This window comes from Bombus huntii, chromosome 1 (genome assembly GCF_024542735.1).
Source record: "Bombus huntii isolate Logan2020A chromosome 1, iyBomHunt1.1, whole genome shotgun sequence".
Taxonomy (NCBI): domain Eukaryota; kingdom Metazoa; phylum Arthropoda; class Insecta; order Hymenoptera; family Apidae; genus Bombus; species Bombus huntii.
The window spans coordinates 20,026,146-20,042,806 of NC_066238.1; the positions used below are offsets into that span (position 1 = coordinate 20,026,146).

Here is a 16,661-nt window from a genome sequence, read left to right on the forward strand (position 1 = left end):
ATTTTGTAGCGAACAGAATTTTCAAGATCATTGGTGAATGCATACAACCAATAATAACCAATTTAAATGATTATGATGAAAATCATGGTACCGTATTAATTTGCAAATTTTTTAATAGGCATTGATTTAGTATCCGCTTCATGAATAAAAAATGTGATCACGAATGTATAGTTACTTTTTTCTCGTAGAATAATGATTTACGACGAGACTTCCAGGGCCTACTGCGATTACGTTTCACCAATATACCGCGCTAAGTCGAACGAATGGATCGAGGCGATAACCTCGAGACGTGTTTACGCCTGTCCTTGAGGGTATACTCTCTTCTCGTTTTGTTTTTTCCCAAGACGGGAAAAAAACAGCAGACTTATTCACGGACAGTGATTGCATGCGTATAGTTGAAATTACAGAGGGCGGGCTGATCGGGATGATCGATTTCAGAAATTGTCTCTCCGGATGGAAAATTAATAAATGATTCTTCATCACATGATAGAAATTATGGTTACTCTGGTAATCGTATCCCTCGGCATTTCACGCAGTTACCTTCCCCAGATACATCGATCCTTCAGTTTAGGAACTTTTCTCAAAAAGATTCCTACATAGTTCCAAACATTGATCATGCTGAAGATCAAATGTGATTATGTAAATAAATTTGATAATATGTATACGGAGTGCTACTTAAACAATGTCACTCACTACGATCAAATTGGAAATTTTTAAAAAATTTCTTGCAAAACATTTAGTTTAAATGTAAATGAAACGAATGAAATTTTTAAGAATCAACAGTAATATTTAAATGAAACTTAAAATCTAAGGGATGACAAATATTTAAAAAATATACTAAATAGCGAATGACTGAAGAAACATTACTAAAACAGAGTACATTGATTTTAGAGAAATTTAATTAGTTAAATAACCTCCAATATAAATTATGCACTTTTCCATTTAAAAAATGTCTTAATGTAATTTACAAGAGGAAATATTTCAAGCAACATTGGCATATGAAATTATTATAAATTACGATGGTATTAAGCAAAGCAACGACGTGTTAAAACATAATATATTGAGCAGGTGTACGCAGATGTAAATCTATCCAATTGGACAGACATAAATCTGTTCCAAAGGAAAAAAGAAAAGATACAACTAAATGAGACGGCGATGTTAAATCCTGTTCGCACTGGCGTAACACGCTTGTCATCCGTATTGTCACCCACACCTCCTTTCGAGATCACTATCGGGGCGTTATTGTCAACAGTGTGGATGGTTGCAAGTTTGGAACGCTACCGGTAATGTTAACCAGCCGCATTATCCGAATGATTATTTCCACGAAACAAACTAGCAAAAAAGGAACGAATGAATCATAAGCCGACAAAGGAGATACTTTTTACTTCTCGATTCTTCATCTCTGTAATCGTTACCTAGAAGTTCCTGCCGCTTTCTACAGGTCATTAGGAACTGCCTTACAAAAACTTGATCAAGTAAACGTTAACAATTTTTCATTTTTGCTTAACTACCTTTCTCGCTCTTCATGTCGTTGCAACGATGAGAAATAAATTATAAGTGCTTCCTCAACAGAAAATAAAAGTTTTGTGAGAAATCTATAATAAGATATAATGAAGGAAAAAACTGAGTAGGATGTATTTCAAAATTAACCTACATCGTCGAATTCCTCCATCAGATTCATTCTTTTCGCTTCTCCATTTATAAAAGAAACAGCACGAATTATTTCCCCAATCAAATCTGTTCCATCATGCCTTAAATCAACCCCTGTATCTTCAAACCACTCCGAGTAAAAAATCCAATTCCATCATAACCTCAAAATGCGTGTATCCTGCTCAACACGCACATTTCTCGCCGAAGTTACCTGGGTCGGTTCAGCGCCCTACAAAGAGATGTCGCAGGTGAAAAATATGACGAAGAGAGACAGCACGTAGGGACAGATCCCCGTAAGGAACTAAAATTCGTCATAGATAGACTGTGACAGATTCACCTTGCTCTGCAGACAGAGTAAAATAGAGGGAAGAAGGAGACGTTAGCAGTCGACGATGGCACTCGTAGAAGACGCGAGAATGGGGTGCGAAAATGTCGAGACATCTGCTACCTCCCTGCCGCTGAAAATTATTAATCCTGTCAAAAGTACTAAATCATATTCCCTGCTGTTGCACACACTGACTGTCTAGGGAAAGAGGGGCGAGGAAGTTAGAGGATGCGAAAGTGAAGAGTAGCTGCGACTACGACGACGTACATCGTTGCTGACCTTGATTTAGGGTCGCAGAAACCCTTCCCCGAAGATCGCGCCAGGTATTTATGACTCGAAGGAACTGGTTGCCGCTGTGAACTCTGGTAGCATCTGCGGCTGAAAGGATTCTCCCCCGGGGGCGCGGGAAGAAATCGAAAATATTCATATTTCAGCGCGTCTACGCTTCGCTGCTCGAGTTTGTCCTTTCTTGGGATGGAATTCAAGTGAGGTTGTTGAGACCGAGCACCGAAGTAAGAAGGTTAAGTCTGGCAGAAGTAGAATCTGTTCATTTTTGTCGAACATTTGCAGATGGATGAGATTAGAATTGGATTGTGAAAAACAATCGCTATAATAGCGAAATATTAAAGTATTAACCTTACTTTGAAAGATTCAGTTCTTGTATAGAAGTTCAATGGTAAAGAGGTTAGGTTTAGGGCACTGTAGTAAGGAAGTTAAATCTGAAAAGAAAAAGAATTGGTTAATTCTTGTTTATTGTTTTCGAGATGCAAAAAGTAGAATTGAATAGAGAAAGCCACAGTAAATGAAATACTTGGACACTAACGTCATTTTAAAAGACTCAGCTTTTTGTATACAAGTTATGTGAAAAAGAGGTTTGAAATTTAATCAGGCTGATGAAGAACCGATTAATCAAACCAATTTATCTTCTGCCACGTTCATTAAAGGTTGTACTGTTGGAATACGAAGAAAAAATAATATTCAAGTTCCATGTGTCTGCCACAATAGGTCTGTTTTTCGTTTTTGGTAATAGAAATGAATCAAGAGCTTCAAGCTGGGATGGATAAATAAGTCGTTTAAATAATCCCCAGTATGAATTAATGAATGACTCTGTTAGAAGTGGTTCTCCAAGAAAATGAATGTCCCTGCACTCTAATGACCAGGCTGATATTTTTGAATAATCTTCGATAGACGATTGAAATTAAATCAGTAAATAAGAAAAAGTAGATTACAATATACCTGTGAACGTCAATTAATTATTAGATCCAATATTATTAACATAATCAAATAAAAAACTAGTTAAATGGTAACAAATAAATAAAAAATAAATAGAGAAAAACAATATTCCTACTGTTGCATCCGATCAGCTTACTTTACATTGAAACGAAACGAAAATTACATATTTCATAACCTGCCACGATTAAAATTCAAATCCACTTTTATAGTTACGCCCATCGATGCCCCGGGGGCAGAATCTCGAAGTACCCTAAGCTTCATTATACGTCGAGATTAAATAAGAACAACCTAACCTAACGGGCACGTTTCATTTTCTTTCTTCCCGCTTTCATAATGCTCATTCTTCTCTGATCGGTCCCTTTTCCAACTAAACCGTGACATCTAGTGGCGGCTACGGAGATACGTTTGAAAAATAATGGAGATTAATCAAAATTCCCCGCGTCACGCGTCTTCTTGGCCCCTTCCCTATTCAAAGTAACGCTAAAGCTGCGTCCTCACTGAAACAACGACAAGGGACTTTTTGTTAATGTTCTGTATTTTTCGAAAAGGTTACTGGTTGTTGCGCAATGTTCTTCCATGTTTTTTCCAATTCTATTGGCACTGATATAAGTTAGTGTTTATTGCCTACTGTTGTTGATTCACAACGCATTAGTATGTGAACAACGAAAACAAAATGTTCCACTGGTTACTTTGCTCCAGTGTGGACAAAATGTTTCTACAAGTTGATAGATGTTGGGTATTATTCGAAACGTGCAACATCAACAGGCAGCAAAACGAGTGAGAATGCAGCTTGAGAGAAAAATATGATACGCTAGAAAACTTCCCCTTTCGAACGGACGTAGGTTAAAACGCCGACGGAAAATATACCTTTTAATGAATCGCCTCGTGCACAAACCTCATCTGGTTTCGTGATGGAATTTCAAAACACTCGTCTCCATCTCCCATATAACGAGAGTCTTCCACCATTCGAAACGCGTGCCTTTGCACGACCATGCGTATATTTTTCGTTAGACAGAAATTGCATTTTTTAATTCCCTACGCGTATCTCGAATAACAGGCGCTCATATCGAGTTACATTTTTACGCTGGGTAATTGGAGGTGGCGCCCTCTCTGCGCAATCGTGCCGAAGGTAAATAAAATTCGCCAACCTGGGGATTTAATTGAACGCGAAAGCCCGTAGGGATGATGACCAAGGAAGAAGAAACTTAGGAGTTGAGAAGAGGTCAAATCAAGTCTCGTGAATCAGTTTCAGATAACGTAGAAGGAGGCTATGAACGGTGTGCTTAATTCTTATTCGCTCTAAACAGGTGTAATTATAGCTGTTCCATAGAGGTGAGCGGAAGATTTATTAAGTTACCGAAGGAAGCCACGCTTTCAGTGGCTATATATTATTCTGGCAATAAACACAGATAGGTTAAGTACTGCATTGCACGCGGCATCGTGCCTGTCATTGGTTTAATTGAATCGCCGATTAAAGGCTATGTACGTTTGAATTCTTGGAATTGTAATAAAATATCTTATCGCTATTCATAGGAACTTTCATAGAAACTGATCATCATGTATAAGTATCTATGTACACAGTGATGGATATTGGCACAGTACGCAACCCCTCATACAAACATTATTATTAAAAACATTATCTATACTACTTATGCTTTATATGGATGTTTATTTATGTCTTATTTGCCTGCATTCAAAAAGAGGACAAATATGATAGAATAGAGAATATGCAGCTAATAAAAATATTTTTTACCATTATTTTATACCTAGGCAAAAATATTGGTTTGTACACATTTTCACACTTTTGACAATTTTTATTTACACATATTATTATATTTTACTACAATGATAAATATATTGTCCATCACTTTATATAGCTATCATTCTATGAGCCTTTACCAACGGTAAATAAGCGCGAGATACCATAAAAATTCATTTTCAACAAATTTAGGAAGCATTGATAAGCCGGTCACGAATGAATCATGAAAACCTGGTATGTATCCCAGAACGTGGCGTTCGAGCGACGTTTCGTTTATGATTGGTACGACTCCCAGGGTGGTCGTTTAACGAACGGACTAACGGGCAAATCCTCACCACTTGGGTATATACGGGATCCGGACGGTAGCAAAGGCTGTGCCTCCCAGCCGTCTCGCTTAGCGAGCTTAATTCGGTAGTACCGCGAGATATATTAATTAACGATGGCTCGACTTGCAACCCAATTTAGAAACAAGCACCTTGTTTGCATACAAAGGAGCGTTATACAACGAGTTCGCACCCTCGATTCCGTGCCGATATAAATGGTGTTCGTTGAAGAGGAACCACCCTGCGAGTGACGAGCAAGATGGTGGGGGAAACGAAAGAAATGCTGATAAAAGGTATATTTATGAGAAAACAGTAGCTGACGCAAGTATTTCGATATTTACCATGAAAAAGTTTTGTATATATTGTGTATCATATAAAAAAATTTGAAATTTCATTGATAGGGCATAATAAGACTGGATTACCATGATTTTATTACATTGTCGGATGAATCTGAAACCTTTCTGAGACCACTCAAAAGCAACACAAATGCTACACGGATAAAATAATAACACTACCTAATAAATGATATAGGATTATTGAACTAAATGATACATATTTGATTTAATTGTATTAATAAAAGATGTTGGAATAAAGTTTATATAAGTATTATATATTATATATATATATTACATTATAATATTTATAAAATTTGAAACCAATGTGAAAATGTATGCAGAAATTGCGAATTTCATCAGCTACCGTACATGGAAATGGAACATAGATGAAACTATAAAAAAGAACAATTTGATAGTACGTGAAAGAAACACCATACAATACACCAGAAATATAAAACGAAAAAGAGAAGGAAATGGATGGTAGAGTGAAATAAGGAAAATGGTGGAAACGAATTGAAAAAGTAAGACAAGTGAAAAATGTAAAAGAAATGGCAGAGATAAGAAACTGACAAAGGGAAGGGAGTAAAGGGAAAGGAAAGAAGAACACGGAGGATGCAAACGTGGAAAGAGGGATACACTGAATGGGACTCGTTAAAACGCGTACAGAGTGTTTAAGGAAGACTCTACTGTTGACCGAGTACTTGAAATGCACTTGTGTGCAGCTCTCGAGAATTCATGCACGAATAGAATGTGCTTCTTCTTCGCTGCTGAGTTCGCGTTTTCGTGCTCACAAATATCGCCGACTTCCTAGTACCAGACTTCCTGAATTTAATTAAGAGTTTCGACAGGTCACGCCGCGTTAACGCTTCCCATCTGGTCATGTTTAACCTCCTCTACGTGCTCAACATAGCTGAGAATTTTACTGGAAATTAAATAGCGCGTAAAGTTAAAGTATCACAATTTTATAGATTATCAATGAAATTAAATATACAATGGCTATAAAAATTCCAAATTCAATTACATTTAATACTTAGTATTATCTGAAGTTAAGAGTATTCCGAGAAAATTCGATATTTCGATCGATAAGTGTGCGAAGAAGAGAATCAAGACTCGGTCGATAATGTTGCGCACTTGGAATTCGATAAATCATAAAGTCTATGAGAAAAGTCTACATGAGATAAGTTCTTATCCAATGACACTAGAAGAACTTTATCATGAAGATGAGATGAATATGCTGATAGAAGTGAAAATTCTTATTACAAGTCGTTACTGAAACTTACGCGTAATTCGCCTAACTTTATTCATAAAAGCGAACATCAAGCTTTATTCGCATCGTTACTTATGCATACAACATGAAACACAGTGAAGAAGAGCTTGCTAAATAGGACAAAAGTGAAGTCTGAAAAAGCGTATTTCATATTTAAAAGCCGAATGGTCTGAAATTGTTAAAAACTATGCAAATAGTATTGAATATATAATTGCTATACATTGAATAACTATAAAGATGTTGGAATATGTAATGTATATTATATTAAGCAGAAAATAGTCTTTCTTTTACAGCGTAAATATTCCAGTAGAGAAGACATGGTCATTTCGATCTTCTGAAGAAGCGACGTGGTTCAATTCCACAGTCGGACGGGTTGCATCCTTAAAGGAGTTACTTATCAACCGATCAGCTTTTCAGTAATCCAATCACAGAGGGGGTTATAAACCTAATATCATATAGAACTTTATATTACATGTATACCAATTTTGAAAATACTTTGAATATTCTGTACAATTTATGGTATTTTTATGATTTAAATCTGAAAATTTAGGAATTATATAAATTACATTAATGATCTTTAGTAGATGTAAAAAGATTACATTCCTTTGCATATTATTCTAATAATTATCGATTATCAAACTTCATACTGAATTAAATAACTATGATTAATCACAATATCTTTCTTTAGAAAGCAAATACAGTTCTAGTTAACAGAAATATTTCTATTCATCGATAAAGCAAAAAAATTTCTTGATTACTCCACAAAACATCAAATCCGCGAAGAATTGGCGCGTATTGTAGCGTAGCGTAGCTATAAGTACATCAATTTAGAGCTTCCCATACGGAGAGCGTATACACGCGCTAGATTCCGCGCAAAGGGGCGTGTTTAACTCAATTTTCGCGTCGAAGGGGCACGCTTCGATTCAAACGCAACCACCTTCAATTTATGGCGCGTTGTCGTCTCCCACGGGGCGAGGGGAATTTCCGTCACGGCCTTGGCTCAATTTCCGCCGAAGCTGCACCCTAAATTTCAGATAACACCGCAACTTGTCCCCCGCGTATCCTGTCTACGACAGAGTCCACCGAATTTTTTTCTCTAAAAAGTACCGAACCTAACCTCAAAGCGAATTAACTCCGTCAAACCTCCACGTTTGCCAATTAAATTTCCGAATCGATCAAGCATCAAATGTATGATTGAATAATATAATTATAATAACTAACTTTATTGACACCCATTTCTATTATTTATTTACTTATTTTTACCCCCGATTGTCAAAAAAATAAATACAATCCATTTTTAGGATCTATTATCTCTTTATAAACGAAACGGAATGTGCACCGTATTGAAATAGAAAACGTCAGAGTGTCTCGAAATGTAATCTTAATATGTGATATATTTAATATCTAATCTCTAATATTTCAATCTTTGTAATACAGATGTATTTTTTCCATATTTTTTTTTTTTTTGCCATTAATATCTTTTTTAAGACGTAAACGAGACCCTGTGACCACGTGACACACACAATCACATATTTGATACATAAAATAGAATTATTCTGCAATCGATGGATTTGATAAATCTAGATTATGTTTCTACTAACTACGAAGGAAATTATAATAATGTGAATTGAAGAATTCATCAAAAGCTAAGTTATAAGAAGAGGTTAAGAAACTTCGCCACACCTCCAGCCTCCTCCATATCGACGCGGTCGATGCAGAGCATTTATCTGGCGGAAGTTGGACGGAAGTGGGAGCCAAAACCCCGGTATATCCCGATGTTCTCCGCGATCTGTCTCACCGGTGGTGTTATAGTTCGGTTTACGCTCGAGGCAGCTTCCAGCCTACCTAACCTATAATAGAGGGGACGTTGAGCATTTAGCTTATCACGGTCGACTATCTACCGGTGGCATACGCCTCCGTTTAGGGCTTTTCGCCCCTCCAGACGCGAGCCTACGCTAGGTATACGTGTGCACGCGAGACGCACAGAGATGGTGGAGGCTCTTAAATCAGTCGCTGGTTTGCCTCCGGCGGCTGAATTTAAGCTAAAGCGTTATCAGAGGGCTGGAGGTGAGACTGGACCGGAGATAAACCTTGTACGCTACGAATTAACAGCGTAACGGAGTGGGGAAACCGTTTGTCCGATGCGTGAATCATTGGTGAAGTGGGAAAGATGGTAGGGGAAACGGTAAGAGAGGAATAGGGAGAGAGAAAAAGCGAGAGAGAGAGAGAGAGAGAGAGAGAGAGAGAGAGAGAGAAGAGGAAGGAATGTTGAGAGGAACTTAAGGATTCTTGCAGAGTTGAGAGAAGCTGAGGTTTTGGAGGATATCGTGGTGCTGGTTTGATGGTATTCAGAGGATATGAGAGATGTGAACTATATCGGTTATTTTATGAACTCACCCTTCTTTTAAAATTGCTATAGAATAGGTAGTAACGGAGGGAATTTCTTTTTGAACAAGAGATTGCGTTAATGAGTTCGAAATTGTGAAGTGAATAGAGTAGTACTTTGAGATTAAGTACCTTTTTGGAAGAGGGGTCGCTTTTGATGAAGAGAGCAACGTAACGCGAAATTGTCGGTAAAAGGAGGAACAAGGCAGCTCTTTAATTATTCCTAAGATAATGTTCATCATACTCTGGGTAAGCTTATAATGAAACGGTTAGCACCAGCATATACTTAAGTAGGAAAAGCTTATGGACTATATTTAAGCAATGTAGTAATGAATAATTCTGTGATGACAATATCGCATAATAATCACAGTAATTGAATAAAAATAAAAAATATTTTCCAATCTAAAATTCTAACTTAACTTCAAACGAATTCTCCGACCGGTATTATTATATTTTTTAAATTAAAAAATGTTTAAATCTAAAATCATTAGAAACATAACCTTTATTTCATGTAGCAAATTGAGATTATCATAATTTCATTTTTTAACTTAAAGTCCCGTTATCTAACCTACAAATGCTTCTGAGCGTTAGAACACATGTCAAAGAGCACACTGCATTAATTAAAGCATCTCACAGAAGAAACCACGTATAATCAATAGATTGGAAAGGTTTACGATCGGTCGTCAAGCCTACTCACGATTAATTGACCTTTTCCCTGGAAACTGTATGGTAACACGTAAAATTCGCCCCTGAAAAGGTGCGGCTAGAGCTTGTCTCCTTTCGTGTTGTTTCTCCCTTTTCGGCTATTGAAAAGCAGCTGCTTACGAGTGGTTGCCTAAAATACGAGCTATATACTCTATATATAACGGAAGTGGTTCGACGACTCGATCGATCAATGCAGGAAAAAAGGAAAGGGAGAAAGGGATAGGTATATGTATAGCTAGTTTTATGGCGTGGCGTGCAGATGGAGCCTTGGAATCTGCGAACCATAAAGACGACGCGACGGCCAGCTCCGATTTACGATGAGAAAAGGGGGCATAACCGAAGCGGATCGTAAATCATTTTGTGCTCGATACAGCCGGCCCGTTCACGAATCTGTAATCTTCTTCTAATTGATACAGTGATTCTACATGTGGGTATCCCTCAAATATAAGCGTTTGAACGAGACAAGTCAGAAAAAGTGGATTAGATAATGATTTCTTCTTCTTAGATATTCTAATATCTTTAATATTATGAACAGTGTTTTTAACATTTTGAAGGGGATGACAGGAACTAAATAAGTCGACAATTTTGATAATACGGGATTGGTAGACAATATACAGCAATTTAAAACTGTGCCTCTATAAAAACTACTTAAGATATTTAGTGACTCATGATATTTGTCCTCTGTAGTTTCCATTTTATACAATTCACTAAGCAGGTATTTCAACCAGAAAATCCGTATGTTTTTCACGTAAAAAGCGCAGATATAGAATTTTTATTAGTTGACTCATCGATGTGTTCCATCGCGGTCGTTATTAAAATCTGCCGATGCAGGACGAAAAAGAAGATCCACGAGATGAAAGCGGAGAAGAGAGTAGAAAAAAAGGCGACGGTAAATCCAGATTTAATAGAGAATTCTCGTGTGAACTTTCTTCCATATTGTTCGTAGTCCGGTAACCCCAGGACCTGACGTCGGCATATTGCATTATCGCTCGACTTATGGGAACCCATATTGAATATGATACTGCAGAGGTCGACACAGAGGCCGGAGGGATCGCGCGAAAAGCATATTTCAAAAATAAGGATAGTCCGGTAGGGACGGTCTACAGTCGTGTATTATACAAAATGGCGCGAAATATGAAAAGAGGAAGATATGCAAGGAATGATTTGAAAAGAGAAACGCATTAAATACTATCATATTTGTAATGTTGTGGAACGAAACAAAACTTGAAATCTACTGAAGTAAATCGTGCAAGTAGAAATCTCGTTATCTTATAAAAATTAATACGGAAAAAAAGATTTAAAAAATCCCAATTCTTCGCATTGTAAAACCATGTTTCGACTAAATCTGCAATAAATATAAGTTATGCTTGCTCGATAATTACTCAGATAAAATAATTAGATTATAGAATCATATAAGTAAAACTTCATTATCCAATTTATTTTGCAAGTTTGGCAAAACACCATAAGTCAACTAGATGAATGAAAATTGTTATGAAGAGAGTAAGTGGATTTAAAAAAATCCAATGGCAAATGTATGTAATTATTCCGAAATTATTACATCCATTCAGTGACCCTAAATACTGTTAAAGCGTTAAAATTTGCTTCTCAATCACTAAAAACGCAATTCAACGACCAATCCCTATAATTATAGGTTCCCTGTGGAAAACGCAAATCCCAGAAAACCCATCGAATTAGTCCACCTTCGAAATCACCCTCCGCATCGCTCTTTATTACCCAAATACGTATCAACAGCTTCCCCTTCCGTCACTGGACAAAGCACGCCTATTAACAATATCCCTGTGACCATTTAACTAAGCAATACGAACGATATCTGGAATTTCAACCTCCTCAGGTAATGATATCCTAAATCTTAAAACTACGTTACATTCTAAAACAAATGTTTCTCTTAAACATATATATATATAAAAATATAATTATTCTTCAGTATCAAAAATATTAGAACCTCGTCCTGTAATATGATTTAGAAATGGCACAGATTAAAGACGCATAGTTGTAACAATAATTATATCCTTTTTAAGAGGATAATTTCAATAATAGTAACATTCTTGTCGTACCCAGAGTTTTGAAAATAAAAATTCTAAAGGATCACCAAATATATACACGGTGATTGAAAAATGAGTTTGAAAAAATTGCTAATATACCGAGTATTCATATAAAAATGTTTTTCCATTTTGCACCACCAGCCTCCACAAATCAGGCCCCAAACAATATCCCCCGATGCGCCCCATTTTTCTCCCACCAAGAAAGTCTGCAGCCCTCAACAACAAGAAACCAAGAACAGAGCTTTGCCACGTCTCGATCATTACCCAAAGTGTTCATTCCACAAAGACATGCGTTTCCCCTGTCTCAGAGATACAAGAGACCAAGGGATATGAGTTCACAGGGGGTATTCGCGTTATGGTCAACACGTTCGCTATAATAAAACTATTCCTGTCGCAGCTCACGGTACGTACGCAGCAGAGACGAGCCTACTAGAAGGGATGGAGAAGGGGGCAGATCCCGTGGGATATAAATGCCGGCAGGGTGTTTCTTTGGATCGTGGCCGGCTACGTAGATTCAATCACGACCCTTCCTATACCGAGTGACCTCGCGGCTCGAATACCAAACAGATCTTTCGTCCACGGTATTAGAACGTCCCGACGTCTTTGATCGTGACATGAATCCTCGCCAAAATTTCACCTTCTCTCGCTTCTACAACCTGAACGTACTGGTAAGAAAATTGTCTGTAAGCTATACAATAGTACCTACGTAATACGAAAATTCCAGCACAGTTCGTTTCAGCTCAATCATTTGTGCATTATTCAATGTCTCAAGTTCAATGTGATCTAAATGTAAGTAGACGGTACATATTTATGTAAATCAATATTTTGACAAATGCATTTAAAGAAATGGATCTCTTACGCGGAGATTTATTATACCCTTGATATATTCTTATAACCATAAATATTAATTAAACAGGGTGGTTGGTAACTGGTGGTACAAGCGGTGATTCTACGCGAAAAAAGAAGTCGAAAATATAGAATAAACATTTTTCGTTTGATGCTTCGTTTTCGAGAAAATCGACTTTGAATTTTCGCTCGGTACGCGTGCACTTTATCACGTCTCGTTATAACGGATCACACTGTAGATCGTTGTCTCGATGGAAAAATTAAAAAAAAAATTTTATTCTATATTTTCGACTTCTTTTTCGCGTAGAATCACCCCCTTTCCGCTTGTACCACCAGTTACCAACCACCCTGTATATCCAGGGCCGCGTCTATACCTTTGGAGAGCCTAGACGCAAAATCATCATGAGGCCTAATTAAACTTCAGAAATTAACGTGACCCCATAGAGAAGGAGATCTTAGCTTACACTTAATGTGCTTTATATAATGTGTTTTAATTTCCCATAAACATGCATAGTCCATTAATGACAAAGACAGTAAATAGATATAGTCAAAATGAACAACAAATATCTATTCCTTTTTAAACGCAGGTTTGTGGGATTTTATTAAAATTTAAGCGATCACCGTGCTGTCTACTAAAGTGATGAGAGGAATGAGGATAAAAAAGTTTCGACGAAGACGAAGTTACCACGATGAGGGACGCCATTACGAATATCAAGAGAAACGATAAGGCGACCGTAAAGAGACGGTCAGAGGGAGAAGGTTTATTCAGGACGTAAAATTAAGTTACGGCCGAACATCGAGGATTAACGATTTCACCGTGGTCTCTCTATTCGACTGTATTTTAGGATTGTTTACCCGGAACTTTGTTCCCGCGGTTTCGACCCGCTCTTTGATCTCCCGCCATGGCGACAGAGGGAGCCATATGGGGTTTCGACGAACTGGAGCCGCGAGAAGACATTAATGATGAAAGAGGTAAAGGGGATTCTAAAGTATTGAGTGCTTTGTTACTTTGTTACTGCTCCCTTCTACACTCTAGCAGAGATTTTTTTCTTTTAGAAATGTTTTTTAATGTTTAATACGTTTCTTAATATTCACATAATCATTTTTATTTGGTTTTCATACATAAAGATTTGTAACAGTGCTATTTGAAGGACTCCTTAAATTAGTTACACGCATAGACATAGAATATTTTAAATAACATGTTATTTATCATTTTTTAAATTTATTACTGTATGCACTTAATACGTAGGTTCTCTGAGGTTTGGACCATGACTTTTTTGAAATGCGATGGTCTTGTTTAATGGAATTACAGCGATGTTGAGAATGCCTAAATTAAGTTGTCAGTAAATAAGTTTAGAAAATGAAATAAAATTGATTGTTTGGAATGATTAAAACAGAAAATATTAGAACCATATTGAAGTATGAATTAGAGAAAAGTACAATGTGGTGTTTGACTTCAATAAATTGACATGTAGAATTTCTAAAATACTCAGAAAAGATTAAAAGAGAGATAAATAAATTGTATCCTCTTTAAGTAATTTCACCAAATATCGTTACTTTTGATAGTCTACTAATTCGTCAAAAGTTAGAAGCTCCAACGAGAACTACTGTTGAGCCTCGTTAAATACACCTCATCTCTTGATCGCGATACAAGTTCTCTCTTTCCTTGTTCCACAACGAAGCTCCATTGCGTCTATATCGTCTTGGAATCAAGCTTTCTTCCCTGAATCGAGCTTCATCGCGGTAGACGTCGTCTACATCAGACAAATACCTCAGACAAATAGAAAGCGGATCTTTGTTCTCGGAAGCCTAGAAAGCCAACCACCCGCGGTGCAATCTGCACCTGTAGCCCGGCAACCCGGCGTACATGGCTGTCGGCTGGCAGGATTGGTTGCTGACATTAAGCCTTGCAGAGTAGGAATGGGACCAAGTACATATGTATGCATGCGATGAGCCAGTATTTAAACGTCACGATATACCGAGCGATTCAAAAGCTGCGTACATTTGAAGAATTTTGTTTCGAATATTTATAACTATTTGACTTAATTATTATTCTTTGTAGATCACTTTGTCTAGATATTTTTAGAAATCTTTATTATACATATTTATTGTATACTCTTATATTTCCGGAAACATAACAATAACAAACTGAGAAGTCATAATTGGTCCGTTATAAAATTAAGTTTTTTATTTCTAAATTAGTAAAATATGATAAAATTAACAATTGCAAAATAAAATACTTCCATTTTCAAATCATTCCATACACTCGAAAATCCGTAACTTTTCTTTAAAAATGTCTTATATCGTGGTTTAAAAATAAATAAATCATGATACGACAGAGATTTCTTGGATACCATTTTTCTCCTAAACGATCCAAACTTTTCCATCAAAATTCCATCATCCGTCCATAAAACCCGATACCACTAAAGACCACGAAAAGTCACTAGAGCCAAAACGACGGACCAACTCGTCCCTATAGAATCGTTTTATTGCCAGGACGAGTCTCCAGCCTGGATCGTCTCCTCCGATCATTTTTCTCAAGTAGACGTCCCTTGGAAGCAACGTCCACGATCATCCCCTTGTCCCATTGGCCGGGTACTTGGTATTCAGCCGACGACGTACTATCGAAACTCGAGCGGCCTCTGCGAGAGCAAATCTTCGACATAGCCTCGAGAAAACTGTTCGTCTTGTTTGGTCCACGGTCTCTTTCACTTCGTATTTCTCATTCTCTTTATGTCCATCCGAAGAAAAGGATAAATGAAAGGGAAGAGAATGGAAGTGTGCGGTAACGGCGAAAATCGATTCTTGTATTGTGTTGGTACTCTCCCCCCCCCCCTCCCTCTCTCTCTCTTTCTCTCTTCATAAATTTTCTTCCTCTCCCTCCCTTTTTCTTTTGAAGCCGGTGATAGACATATTTCTTCGCGTTTGAAATTTTTGGTGTTCGAAGAATTTCATGCAAATTGGAGATTAGTTTTCTGAGCAATTATTCTTGTATAGTGAGATGGAGAATATGTTACAAGATTTTATTGTTTCTTTCAATTTTGGATTTCGATCATTAACAAATTGTAAATTAATGATCAATACACAAATCATTTTGAATAAAACCGATATCAAATATCTCAATCAATACAAATTCAGTAGATTAATAATTTGTTCTTTACTAATAATTTCCCTTCTCACATTTTACCCTAATAAGTACCAACAAGACTTAAATGGTGAAATATAATCCGACTATGAAGAAAAAGTTCTATTAATCTCACTTTCCTTTACGATCAAGTCGTGTAAACATATAACTTAACCTAATCCACCCATTGCAACAGATCATCATAACATTTCTAAGATGTTACACATACTGAAAGTCGCTGTGTCAATGAGAATTCTCGCCACGGTATTCCCTTCGTTTCTGTTTCCTCCGGAAACAGGCTGTTAGTTTAAGACAAAATTAATATTAAGCGTAATTGCGAGAGTGGGATGACTAAACACGCTCGTAGAACTCGGGTAAAACGTATTATATCAGACCGGGGCAAAACACGTCCGACGTGCGCGAACGAGACATTAGTTCGCCACGCGAAGGATTACCGCCAACGCTGTATCTCCCCGTTAATCCTGATTTAGGGATTCCGGCGTGTGCACCACCTAACCTATTCGTCGCGAATTAAGATACCAGAGGCGCAGTCGTTCTCTGTTCAGACACAGCTTATGTCAAACTTAGGGATTAGCTTCTGACATCTACTTTCTGTGCTTTTCATCAACTGACAGCTGGTTAGTAA

General features: G+C 37.2%; 1 protein-coding gene and 1 long non-coding RNA gene across 4 annotated transcripts in view; both read right to left on the reverse strand.

The window, feature by feature from the left end:
• LOC126864386 (prickle planar cell polarity protein 3-like) overlaps positions 1-16,661 on the reverse strand; it is a 126,831-nt gene that overhangs the window by 37,526 nt on the left and 72,644 nt on the right. The window lies entirely within an intron of this gene.
• On the reverse strand, positions 1,044-10,557 carry LOC126864650 (uncharacterized). 2 transcript variants are annotated; one of them, XR_007689273.1, is made up of 6 exons: positions 9,975-10,557; positions 2,799-7,337; positions 2,617-2,694; positions 2,255-2,518; positions 1,988-2,108; positions 1,044-1,879 (listed from the first exon to the last, which is right to left on the reverse strand). It is a non-coding gene; the product is annotated as an uncharacterized LOC126864650 (long non-coding RNA). The 2 variants fall into 2 exon arrangements; XR_007689274.1 differs by having other exon boundaries at positions 2,612-2,694.